General features: G+C 47.0%; 1 protein-coding gene across 1 annotated transcript in view; it reads left to right on the forward strand.

The window, feature by feature from the left end:
• Positions 1-11,447: 11,447 nt before the first annotated feature.
• RARB (retinoic acid receptor beta) overlaps positions 11,448-14,923 on the forward strand; it is a 192,096-nt gene continuing 188,620 nt past the window's right edge. Inside the window, exon 1 of the mRNA XM_032965369.2 lies at positions 11,448-11,609. The gene's annotated coding sequence lies outside the window, so the exon portion shown is untranslated. The remainder of the gene's footprint in view (positions 11,610-14,923) is intronic.

A 14,923-nucleotide genomic window follows, 5' to 3' on the forward strand; every position in this document is an offset into this window, starting at 1 on the left:
ACTCACTTGTGCCAAAATACTTATGGAATTGGCCAAGAATTCCAGCGCAGGGCCCTGATGAAAAAGTCTCAAGACTCGATCATGCATCGTGGAAAAATACAGCGCGTTCCATTATTAGATAACATTTAATGGACGACAGGCACAACTCAACCCACCACTTGAATCATCGATACTGCATTCATATCTTAATATTTATTGGTAGGATGAAGAAGGGCTCTTGCCTCAAAATGTCAGACTATGAGATACTTGGCCAATATAGTTATATACATATGCTTGTGTACCCATAAAAGGCTTGAATCAGGAGGGTTCCTGCCTAGTTTGGAGTAGGGAGCGTTATCGCTACGTGTGTGGTCCCAATTATAATTTGCAGGTACATTTTCAGTATTGGAATGTTTGGCTCACACCAATTACGGCACATTGGTTTTATAGCTATGGAGGAAACTAGCGACCCCGGAGTAAACCCACGCACAACAGGAGTGAAACATACACACTTCACATAAAATCGCACTTACACTCTACAGAAAGGTGCCCCAGGCCAGGAATCAAACCCAGGCGCTTGCTATAAGGCGCAAGTGACAAGATGTTAACTACCTAGACTGCTAAACAGAAAGTCGTGGGTTCGATCCCGACCCTGACCCCTGCATATTTGGAGTTCGTGGTATCTCGCTCCCCATGGTCACGTGGATTTTTCTCCGGGTCCTCTGGTGTATCCCTCCACAATTAGAATCGACATGTGTTTAGAGTATTTGGTTTCGATACATTTCCACACGATAGCCACTTCGTTGAGCAATCATTTGTGACTAGCCTTTTGCCCGTCCAAGGACGGGTGTATTGCAGTAAATCTGAAAGTTGAAAGCGCAAAGCAGAGCGCGACGTGATGTTCATTGCATCAATTCGTGTGCAATTTGTAAGGCCGCGGTGACACTGACGGAGCCAGTGGGGGTGGGGTGGCAAATGAGGGATTTCGATCGGATCATTGGGGTTTATTAGTAATAAATCGGCATTTGGGACCCCCACTACCACTGTGTAGCATATTATTATGTGCCAGGGACTCTATGAGATGATAGGACAAGAGTCCATAATTGGCAATAAGTAACGGCAGAGCGGTTACAAGTGACTCAGAATTGTGCGCAGTTGCGTACACAGTCCACGACTTCCCTTAAGGCATTCACCTTCAGCGATGGCGATCTCACAACGCGGTTCGAATTCGACCCTCGATCGCCGCACGCGCGTCGATTATAAAGCAAGGGACAAGTCCTTACTTACTAACAACTCCTTACTAACAACTATGATTTTTTTTATTCTTGGAGGGGTTGCCTTTTCCCCCCTACTTGAAAATCCTCGCTCCGCCATCGGTGACACAGACCTATTTCAGTGAAAGGTTATAATCCCTTGTTCTTTTCGACGTCCTTTGTACTTTGATGTCTCGGCAGCGTTACGGAGATCACGTGACGTGAGGGTTGTCTGTTGGCGCCGAGGAGGGGGGAGGAGCCCCCCCCCTACCCCCATGTCGAGTGACGTCACCAGGTCATGATTATTAATGAGGGGGGCTGTTCGATGTGGCGTGCCGTCACCTTCGCGTGATTATTAATGGCGGGGTGCATGTGGAGTGACGTCACCAGCTCAACATTTTGTGGCCGAAACGTCGTGAGAATTTTTATTTTATTTTGTTATGTTTTATTTTTATCCCCATTCTACGTGGTGACTTTACCGAAAGAACCAAGAAGATGAATACCTGCAGTCACGAAAGCTTTAAATCGAAATTCAGCTCAACATTATTAATGAGGGGGGATGCTCCATGCTGGGTGACGTCACCCGTCATGATTATTAATGACGGCAGGGGGGGGTCCATGTGGAGGACCCCACGTGTTCATGATTATTAATGAGGGGTGCTGTTCCATGTGCAGTGACGTCACCTGTTCATGATTATTAATGAGGGGGGGTTCTCCATGCGGAGTGACGTCACCCGCTCATGATTCTTAATGAGGGGCGGGTCCATGTAGAGGACCCCACGTGTTCATGATTATTAATGAAGGGGGCTGTTCCATGTGCAGTGACGTCACCTGTTCATGATTGTTAATGAGGGGGGGTTCTCCATGCGGAGTGACGTCACCCGCTCATGATTCTTAATGAGGGGCGGGTCCATGTAGAGGAAGTAACCTGTTCATGATTATTAATGAGGGGGGCTGGTCTACGTGGAGTGACGTCACGCGCGTTACACACTGACATTCTTGGATAAATATAGTAGTCAATAGCCGCGTTGCTTCTGAAAAGAGTTATACATTTCGATTTAAAGCTTTCGTGACTGCAAGGATTCATCTTCTTTGGTACTTTCGGTAAAGTCACGTAGAATGAGAATAAAATAATAAAATAATAAAATAAAAGAACACAATTAAATTCTCACGACGTTTCGGCCACAACACAAGTGGCCTTCTTCAGGTGAAAGGTACAAACCTGAAGCTCTGTCGTCCCGACAGAGCCGAAACGTCGTGGGAATTTTATTGTGTTATTTTATTTTATTACTTTATTCTCATTCTACGCGACTTTACCGAAAGAACCAAAGAAGAAGAGCTATACAGCCCAGTGGGCCTTACCTGGTAAATGTAAAACAGTTGTTTAGTTTAGTTTCGGTGTTCCTGCCACAGTGTAACCCTGACGTTCTCAGAGTGCACGCCACAACACACGTGTCAACCACGATGGCTTGGCACCATCTGGAACAACACTCGGCATGGGCCGCTGTATAATTTAATTTCGCGTTCTTGGCTTTGGGGCCGTCCATAAATGACGTCACGCGGTTTTGGACGATTTTTGACCCCTCCCCCCCCCCTCCAGACTGACTCTTAAATATGACGTCACAAAGCTCTGTCCCCCCCCCCCCAAAAAAAAAACATGCTTCAAATCTCTTTAAACTATTGTCATTGTAGTGCGTATTTAATGTGGCGCTGCACTCTGATGTTGTAGGAGAAAACATTTATTAAAACGTCTATTTAATTAAGTAGAACGTGTTGTCTATATTTATTTAAAGTTGCGCATTTTGATGTGACGTCACATTTCTCAAACCCCACCCCCTCCTCTGCGTCACACATCGTCACAAATGTCTGACCCCCCCTCCCCCTAGGTGCGTGACGTCATTTATGGGCGGTCCCTTTACACGGCTGTGAACACCCCCAATCGCTCAATGGGGAGGAGGGTGAGCTGCACTCAGAGGCCTCCTTGCTAGTCACAACGAGTAGCCAGGCAGGGGCGCTGTCGTGATGCTCAATATTCGCCACACGTGGAATCCACGTGTTGATCACGGCCGATCGAAATACATTAGAGCGTGCGTCCGGGCAATATCACACGATATAGAGAACACGTCGCTATACACAGCACACTACCCACACACACGACTCATACACACCTCACTATACACAGTGTACACAACACCCACACACACTACTCATACACACCTCACTATACACAGTGTACACAACACACACACACTGCTCATACACACCTCACTATACACAGCTTACACAACACACACACACTACTCATACACACCTCAATATACACAGTTTACACAACACACACACACTGCTCATACACACCTCACTATACACAGCTTACACAACACACACACTACTCATACACACCTCACTATACACAGTTTACACAACACACACACACACTGCTCATACACACCTCACTATACACAGCTTACACAACACACACACTACTCATACACACCTCACTATACACAGTGTACACAACACACACAAACTATACATACACACATCACTTTACACAGTTTACACAACACACACACACTACTCATACACACATCAGTATACACACAATGTACACAACACCCACACACACTGCTCATACACACCTCACTATACACAGTGTACACAACACCCACACACTACACATACACACCTCACTATACACAGTGTACACAACACTCACACACTACACACACACATCACTATACACAGTGTACACAACACACACACACTGCTCATACACACCTCACTATACACAGTGTACACAACACACACACACTACACATACCTCACTATGCACAGTGTAGACAACACACACCACTCATACACACATCACTATACACAGTGTACACAACACACACACACCACTCATACACACATCACTATACACAGTGTACACAACACACACACTACACATACCTCACTATGCACAGTGTACACAACACACACCACTCACACACACATCACTATACACAGTGTACACAACACACACACTACACATACACACATCACTATACACAGTGTACACAACACACACACACACCACTCATACACACATCACTATACACAGTTTACACAACACACACACACTGTTCATACACACATCACTATACACAGTGTACACAACACACACACACTGTTCATACACACCTCACTATACACAGTGTACACAACACACACACACACTACACATACACATATCACTATACACATGGTGTACACAACACACACACACCACTCATACACACATCACTATACACATGGTGTACACAACACACACACACTACACATACCTCACTATGCACAGTGTACACAACACACACCACTCATACACACATCACTATACACAGTGTACACAACACTCACGCACCACTCATACACACCTCACTATACACTGTACACAACACACACACCACTCATACACACCTCACTATACACTGTACACAACACACACACACCACTCATACACACCTCACTATACACAGTGTACACAACACACACACACACTGCTCATACACACATCACTATACACAGTGTACACAACACACACACACCACTCATACACACATCATTATACACAGTGTACACAACACTCACACACCACTCATACACACCTCACTATACACTGTACACAACACACACCGCTCATACACACATCACTATACACTGTACACAACACACACACACACCACTCATACACACCTCACTATACACAGTTTACACAACACACACACACACTGTTCATACACACATCACTATACAGTGTACACAACACACACACACTGCTCATACACACATCACTATACACAGTGTACACAACACACACACACACTACTCATACAAACCTCACTATACAGTGTACACAACACACACACACACTACTCATACACACCTCACTATACACAGTGTACACAACACACACACTGCTCATACACACCTCACTATATACAGTGTACACAACACACACTGCTCATACACACCTCACTATACACAGTGTACACAACACACACACACCACTCATACACACATCACTATACACAGTGTACACAACACTCACACACCACTCATACACACATCACTATACACTGTACACAACACACACACACCACTCATACACACCTCACTATACACAGTGTACACAACACACACACACCACTCACACACACATCACTATACACAGTGTACACAACACTCACACACCACTCATACACACCTCACTATACACTGTACACAACACACACACACCACTCACACACACCTCACTATACACAGTGTACACAACACACACACTACTCATACACACATCACTATACACAGTGTACACAACACACACACACCACTCATACACACCTCACTATACACTGTACACAACACACACACACCACTCACACACACCTCACTATACACAGTGTACACAACACTCACACACCACTCATACACACCTCACTATACACTGTACACAACACACACCACTCACACACACCTCACTATACACAGTGTACACAACACACACACTACTCATACACACATCACTATACACAGTGTACACAACACACACACACTGCTCATACACACCTCACTATACACAGTGTACACAACACACACACACCACTCACACACACATCACTATACACAGTGTACACAACACTCACACACCACTCATACACACCTCACTATACACTGTACACAACACACACACACCACTCACACACACCTCACTATACACAGTGTACACAACACACACACTACTCATACACACATCACTATACACAGTGTACACAACACACACACACTGCTCATACACACCTCACTATACACAGTGTACACAACACTCACACACCACTCATACACACCTCACTTTACACAGTGTACACAACACACACACAGGGCCCCACAGCTGTATGCAGGCCACACACGCCACACCACAGACAGCTGCAGCACAACAGGGCTCAATTGGCGTGCAGGTCAGTCTTGCACTGACCTTTCAACACATCATACTCATCTCTGTCACTGTTAAACAACAGCACTCTACGCAGTATTTGGTGATGCAGTACTGTGCTGGCAGTGGTGCACAAATAACAAACAAACAAAAACGCACGTGCTTTGAAAAGGGCCGTTACCTGAAACGTCACCTATTATAAATTTGTTTTACTTTTATTTTTACACTGTTATTGACGAATGTGGTTGAGTCAAAAAAAATCTCAGTGTATCACAGTACTCTTCACTCATTTTTAGAAGGGGGCCACTTTCGCCGATAAGACATCATCAGTGTGAGGGCCACCGCATTTGAAACGATTGTTGGTGTTGACAGCAGCACGTTGATGTGGTGGGTCAGGAGCCACACTAAAGGCCACCAGGAGCCTACTTAAGGCCACCAGGGGCTGCACTAAAGGCCACCAGGAGCCCACTAAAGGCCACCAGGAGCCCACTAAAGGCCACCAGGAGCCCACTAAAGGCCACCAGGAGCCCACTAAAGGCCACCAGGAGCCTACAAAAGGCCACCAGGAGCCCACTAAAGGCCACCAGGGGCCTCACTAAAGGCCACCAGGAGCCCACTAAAGGCCACCAGGGGCCTCACTAAAGGCCACCAGGAGCCCACTAAAGGCCACCAGGGGCCGCACTAAAGGCCACCAGGAGCCCACTAAAGGCCACCAGGAGCCCACTAAAGGCCACCAGGAGCCAACTAAAGGCCACCAGCGGCCTCACTAAAGGCCACCAGGGGCCGCACTAAAGGCCACCAGGGGCCTCACTAAAGGTACCAGGAGCCCACTAAAGGCCACCAGGGGCCGCACTAAAGGCCACCAGGAGCCCACTAAAGGCCACCAGGAGCCCACTAAAGGCCACCAGGAGCCCACTAAAGGCCACCAGGAGCCCACTAAAGGCCACCAGGGGCCTCAGTAAAGGCCACCAGAGGCCTCACTAAAGGTACCAGGAGCCTACTAAAGGCCACCAGGAGCCCACTAAAGGCCACCAGGGGCCTCACTAAAGGCCACCAGGGGCCCAATAAAGGCCACCAGGTGCCTCACTAAAGGCCACCAGGTGCCACACTAAAGGCCACCAGGTACTGCACTAAAGGCCACCAGGAGCTCACTAAAGACCACCAGGGACAGCACTAAAGGCCACCATGGGCCGCACTAAAGGCCACCAGGAGCCCACTAAAGGTCACCAGTGGCCGCCAGTCGCCCGTGGGCTTTGCAATGAAGAACACTGGTGTAGGAGTTCCATTTTTAGCAAATTGATATTACTTTAAATATGCTTTTTATTTAGGTGTTTGGTTTTGTGAGAGGATTACTGAATCCGACTGTGGCTTCCCATAGTCTACAAAGTGTTGGCATAACTGGTATTTGATATCCCTTTTCCAGAATCTATAAGTTTTCTGTTCCCAGTGAACTTCGTCAATACATTTTATACAGGGTGTTTCAAAAGATGGTAACACTTATACGGGACTATCGTTTTTAATGGAAAAATAACGGATAATACACTGTAACATGATAACAAATGTACGTGAATAGCTTCAAAAAATCAAAGAGTCTCCATTTGTTTGCTATCATTGTCAACACGTGGCCTGGAATCTTCTCCAGGTGGTCTCCAGAGCTCGGAGGCAGCACATTTCTCGTGGTATCGTTGTAAATTCTCGAAAGTGTAAAATTATGTTTTTAATCACCCTGTATTCGTGTGGTAAGAGGCCAATGGATCAGGATTATCAAACATCTGTCCCGGACAAATATAACAGGGGGCACGGTCGCAGGTTGATCCCATGAAAGTTGCACCTCAGCATAGCAAGAGAAGGTTAATCTAACAGGCATGAACACGATAGTTAACATCAAAACAAATAGGCTATGGAGGTGACTCATTTTAAACTCACTCTGAGCGACAATCAAATGCCCAGAGGAGTATGTTTATTGAATGGAAGTGACCTCTTTAAACAATACGTTAACCGCAGTTCTATCGTAAATGGATAGTGCATTGCAAGTGGCGGGGAATGGTTAAACGGACGCGTGTTCTATCGCTGGAGATGTGGTCGTGACTCAGTGGGAGTTGAGAGCTCAGGTCTCTTGCCCAGGCTTTCAATTCGTGTACCAGCACAGAGCACGGGTTGGGGGGAGGGGAGTGTGGCGAGGGGAATGAGAGAAGATCAGAATCTTTATTTATCCTGGAGAAATCCGATGAGCTATGAAGCTCTTTTTCACAGAGAAATTTCGAATCAGAAGGTTTTAGGAAATTGAAATTTCCTTTGTGGGGCGAGGTGACCCCCACCTTTCATTGGCTACGGGGCAATTTCCAATGTTGCATGCACGGTGCCTGCTGCTTTTGGCCACATTGTAAAAAAATGGCATGTGTTCTGAGCTGATTACATCTAAGGGTTTCGGGTCAGTTTCCCTTGGTGACTATAAAATCTCGTGCCTGCCCAAGTGTGCGACAATCCAGGTGCTGCTTGAGTTTCAGTCAAAGAGGGAAATGTTTCTGCAGATGTGCAACACTGTGGACACGGTGTCTGGATCAGGGCTGAGCTACTCCAGGCCTCGCAAAGCTGACTCGGAGCGACTCCGCGTGCTCGCATTGAGATAATGAAGGCAGCTCGTGTGTCCGTAAAGGCCACTAGGGTAAATTTAGGGCATTTGTAGTTGCAACTTTCACTGGAAACGCATATACTCGCAAAGGTATGGTTGCTCAAATGCTTATTAAAACTAAAAACTCCTTTTTTTATTTTACCAAGTAAGGCCCACTGTGCTATATAGCTCTTTTTCAGAAGCGACTTGGCCACAAATAATAGCCCAACGAAGTGTACTTATCGTGTGGAAATTTATAGCAGCCAAATAGTCGAAACGCACGTTTCTACATGTGGAGGAAAAAAGCCGGAGGACTTGGAGAAAAAGCCATGCGTCCATGGGGAGAGAGACACGCAAACCCCAAATATACAGCAGGCGTCAGGGTCAGGATAGAACCCACGACCTCCTGTATGCCAAGCGATGTAATTAACATCTCCCCACCATGGCACCTCAAATATTCTATTACGAATATAATCGGTCAAATATCCCAACGCATGACCCTGCTGAAAACGGCTCGATGAGGCTTTCCTGGCTAAATAATTGCCGTTATTAAAACTTTTACGGAAATAGTACATAGTTGGAGTTCTGTCGAGAAAACAGTGGAGAATGGCACGGCAACTATGGCCTACTCCTCTAACGATTGCTCATGAGAATTGCCAGAATGTGTCCCCAGTCTTCCTCTTTCATACGGCGCGGAGTTGATCAGCAACGTTTGTACATTCACGTGGAGGTTTGTGAGTGAGCCAGTGGATGGCTTCTGGAGTAGCCTGGTTAATATTTTTACATAGAGTCCCATAGACAAATGTACAGAAAATATAAAGATCCCCCGTATAGCCTTTACATACTTTTGGGGCAAGTGCTGTTAGCGAGCACCTATGAAGGCCGGCACGGCACACGAGGAGGGTGGGTGGCCAACACCACGCCGGCCGCCTTTGTCTCCCCAGTGGCGATGTTTACACACCACACCAGGCACTCTGCCGGCGAACGATCTCAGCAGGCAGCGGCGTTACCACGAGGTCCACGGTTCGCGACTGGCGACCGCAGTGGCAGTGTGCGGCTGCTATTAATTTGCCCTCTCGGTTTGGGAGATGGTCACATCCGCTGTGCGAGTAGATCGGGTGGTATAAGTGGTCGTTGGGTGCCCGTGTGGGCGAGGGAAACCTTGGGTTCTCGCTGGCGGGCCACGGGGCGACCCACAGGACCAGAGTACCGGGCATGGCGCGTTTGGGAGCGCGCTTTTGGCCGTGCCCCGGTTGTCTTTAATGTTCATCTGCTCGGCCACCCCCCTCGGTGTGCGCTTCCCCACCGCTAATGAGATGTCGGGTAATCGTGCGGGAAAGTTTAAGACCCACCGCTGTGGCGGAGGCAGCATTGCCTGGCAGATGGGGAGGCCGGTGTGTGACTGGCCTCGCTAATGCAAGTGGCTCATTTAGAAGACCAGTGGCCCAGCCAAATAGAATGTAAATACAAAACAGTTAACTTCGGTGTATTGTAATAATGTTTTTATTTATTATTATTATTTGAACTGACATTACATTTTAGGGTGAGTATTTTTTTAAGCTGATTTCCCCAAATGCCATCACTCCATTTCCACCATGTCATTGGGCTGGACACTGCATCTAGGAACGGAGGCAATACAATGAGTACTTGAAGCCTCTTCTTTGTATGTGTCTCGTCTTGTTGTTCACAAAGTTCTGCTTTGATCTTGGCAGTCGGGATCTGACCAAACCATCCTCCAGAAGCCTAAAGTGGACGAGTAGACTGAGTAGACTTGGAAAACAACGCATATCAGAACCGGTCCCTGCCACACCGTGCACTTGCAACAACAACAACTGCCATTCAGCCTAGGTGCACCTTGAGGCCAAGTTAAATGTAGAAGTCTCACTGCTGACAAGAGGTCACGGGACAGACCCTGGTGTTATGGATTAATTCACTAGGACGACTGACAGATACATCAGCTGCATCCCCCCCCTCCACTGTGCCATCCTGTGATTGAGGCACCTGGCACTCCACTCACTGTTGTGAGCGTCACTCCTCCTTCCTCCGTGTTGTTGGAGGGTGCCTGCTGCCAACTGCTCAATACGGTAGCGTTCTTCACGAGCCTCCTCCAAATAGGGCAATTTTTACACTGCTAGTACCTGTCGCCGGCAAGTTCAATCAGCTCAGAATCTTCCAGGCCCACATTAGCCCATCTAATCTCATACGCGCCTACACTCACACACTCACACACACGCCCATTATCCGCTTTGGCATCTAATGAGCTTCAGGGATGTAATATTGTGAAATCTGCGTTGCACATACGTCATGGACCCTGTGATTGCGGTTCAACCCCCCTGTGTCGTGCATTAGGTCTCCACCAATACCCTCTTCATCCATTGGCACTTTACTGCACTAACGAGGTGTTCACAATGCTGTGAAGATGTGAGTTCAGTGGGGTGGCAATGGCCAGCTGTAGCAGTGTGACCGCAGTGCTTTCCCTAAAGGTGACCTCCCACGTTAGCGCTGCACCAAGGAAGAGCCGAGTGGCGTCACCGCCCACACTCCCCCCCCCCTCCCGACTCCACGCCGCCCACCCCCCCCCCCCATCTCACGCCGCACGCCGCGCTGACTGTGTGCCGTAGCAGGGCACGGGAGAGTTGCTCGTCGAGGGAGCGGCGTGCGGCCGGCCGACGAACGCCGGAGAGATCTCGGAGCGGTGCGCGCCGCGGAGGCTGTGACGGGAACGGTGCGTTTAGTGACGCCAGACGCACCAGCACGCGAGCAGCAGGTCTCGTACCGCACGCGCTGCGTGGTAAGCAAACGATTTCCCCCGTTATTTTTCACGGTAATTCGTGAGACGTGCTTGAGCATTAGTTCTGGCGAGTGCCTTTATTCCAACTCGTTCGTGACGGCAACCGAACAGCTCAGGCCGCCTCGCGTTTGTCGGTTTCGACGGCGTGCACCGTAATCTAATCGGGAAGTTGCTCTGCTCTTAAGCTCTGGGAAACATCGTTCGCGCTGCACCAGTGTACGTGCGGGAGAGGGCGGCTGGCTGATGGCAATCTGAGGTCAAAAACCCACACACGTGCTGTGCGTTCATTTCTCTCGAGAGAAATGAACGCACGGCCTTGGGGCTCCGACGTGGTCTGGCGCATGTTTCGCGGTTTTGAGCTGCGGTCAATCGCCGTGTGAACCATGAAGCAGGTTTAATACGATAATGAAAATAGCGGAGTGGATTCTGCGTGAGGTCTTTGGAAAGGGCATTTACCCCTGTGAATTTGGAAACTTTGCTTTTGATTAAAGTGCTTTAGTGTGCACCTGCATTACCAATATTTAACCCTTGCCGTGCCAATGCCACGAGGTGTTTTGGCAGTGTCCATGTTGCTTGAAAGCTTTGGTGACGGTTTTGCCTCCGAGCTTTGAACAAATATACGTGGTTATACCTCGATATGCGTACATTCGAAAAAAACACAGCAAGCTAAAAATAAAGTAAAATAATACGCTAACATTAATACATTTAGATTTAAAGCTTTCGTGACTGCAAGGATTCATCTTCTGTGGTTCTTTCGGTAAGGTCACGTAGAATGAGAATAAAATAATAAATTAATAAAATAACACAATCTATTATTAATTTATTATTTCATTCTAATTCTACGTGACTTTACCGAAAGAACCAAAGAAGACTTTAATACATTAATAATACATTCATCAATCTACGGTACTATATGAATAAGAATACAATTATGTTTCTTCACTGTGTTTATTTTATTTATGTATTTTTTTATACTGTACAGGATAACATTATTTTTATTATAAATTGTCTTTCTTTAGAATATAAATGGTAAATTCTGAAGTGTTTATAGTGTGAAATGCATCTTCAAAGTACTAATGTTATAAGTTATTCAGCATACGCAGTTTGAATAGACGAAAGAAGCTCCAGGAACGCATCTCCATCGTATATCGAGGTATGGCTGTACAGTATTTAACTATTCCCACTGCCACTGTGCCCATTCGAATCACGGTTCAGTGCGGGAGTCGATGGAGATTTGATTTGGACGCACGGTGCTCTCGGATGCGAGATTGATGTTGAACGCGCGCGTGGTTGCTGTGAATTATTTTGCCACATTGACCGATTGTGTTGATCTAGAATACGCTTCACCGTGAATCACAACGACTTGCTCAAGTCTTGCTATTTGTTGTTGTTCACGGTATATGTAAAGGGGCGGGGGGGGGGTTATGTTGTCAACAGCTGGACCGCGCAGATGTTTATTACTTACGTTTTTTTTGCTCGTGATGAAATTAAAATGTATCGTCAAATTTAGTTTTTTTTTGCAAGCTGCTGAAAGCACTGAGGTGAAAAATTGGTAAAAGATAACTCTGTTATGAAAGTGGCTGTGTGGGAGAAAGGCCAGCAGTCCTTGGGTATGAGAGCAAACGAATGCCCCCCCTCCCCCCCCCCCCCTTGAAGCAACGGAGTCAGTCCGCTATTGTGAGTTGTCTTCCGCGAGGGGCCCTGCGTTTCCCACCCTTGGTCCTGATTTCTTTCTCCACAAAGGAAGAGAGACGCCGAGCCCCTTTCCGAGTAGAAGCGGCCCCCTCTGTAGGCGGTGGCGGCATCTCTTGCCGTAGCCCCTGCCTCGGGGCGACGGCAGGTGGGCAAGGGCATTGCCGCGCGGTGCGAGCGACGGTTCTTCTCACTTTGATTCAGGGGCGCAGCCATAGTGCGGAGTGCCCCATGACATAGTGCGGAGTTTGACTTCTATATTTGGGGGGGGGGGGTGGGGGGGATGCAGGGGTTCGATTTGTCCGTCACATTAGGAATACACCATACCCGTCAACCCGTACGGTTCATCCCGAATTCTTGTACAGGGAAACTGAGTTTTCAGGTCGATACGACGTACAGCCGTTTCAATAAGGGGCACAACATTGTTTTGTGTGTATTTGTTTGTGATTCTCCCTTGTTATGGGACTTTATAGGATGAGCGTTGAGGTTTATAAGGGCACGGGGTGACCAATAAGGTCTGAATTGGTCTGTAATAAGGTAGGCACTGATAAAGGGGTTGACAGCTGTGCATGAGGAGCCGCGGGTGCATATGAATAATTTATTTACTTGAAATCTTAATTTTGTAAACTGCTGATAAATAAATAAAGGTGCCCAGTTTGGGCGGGGGGCTGCCCCCCCCCCCTCCCGGCAAACTCCGCCCATGGACGCAACTCCCTATTTCAACAGGGGGTGTGCAGGATACGACTGTGAGACCCCCCCCCCCCCACACACGAGCGACTTTCTCCCGACTCACTTTCACTGAAATAGCCACTGCGGAAGTTTTTTTTTTAACCCGTTTACAATACCATGTTAGGCTCGAACTATGTGTATATATTATTACTCGGTGTAAAGGAAGGAGAGTCTCGGTGACAGTTATTGATGAAAAGATGTTAAAAGGCACAATGCTCACAAGTTATCGTGCGTCTCGCTTTCATGCTGGCCCATCGGTCTAGGATTTACTTAAACGGGGGTGTGGATCGCGCAACATTAGGCTCCATTGATACCCTAGCCAGATGCTTTTATTGGGTTTGGTTCATGAGAGACCGCAGGTAATTTGTAGTGAATAAAAATACAGGGGTTTTGTTTGGGTTAGATCACGTAAATATATAAATGTGTGTCGTTAAACCCACCACCACCCGACACAGCCGATCAGTAAGGGTTGTCACGTAAACAGAACGTGCCAATTCGTCACTAGTACAGCACTAGTGTATAGTTTAGTGTATAGTGTAGTGTATAATGTAGTGTATAGTGTAGTGTATAGTGTAGTGTATAGTGTAGTGTATAGTAGTGTAGTGTATAGTAGTGTAGTGTATAGTAGTGTAGTGTATAGTAGTGTAGTGTATAGTAGTGTAGTGAATAGTAGTGTAATGTATAGTAGTGTAGTGTATAGTAGTATAGTGTAGTATACTAGTACAGCACACCGGTGTGTTGCAGAGCCAAGCCACAACATTTACAATCTGAATACGACGTTTCGCCAGTAATTCCAGCTAGCTCCATCAGGCGATAGCCAGATTTGTGGAGAAGCCATCCTCTTTCGTTCCTTAAATTAATTAAAATTTTTTAATACTTATTCTTAAAATGTG

This window comes from Petromyzon marinus, chromosome 34, assembly GCF_048934315.1.
Source record: "Petromyzon marinus isolate PM22_M1 ecotype Great Lakes invasive population chromosome 34, UKy_Petmar_22M1.pri1.0, whole genome shotgun sequence".
In the NCBI taxonomy this organism is placed as follows: Eukaryota; Metazoa; Chordata; class Hyperoartia; order Petromyzontiformes; family Petromyzontidae; genus Petromyzon; species Petromyzon marinus.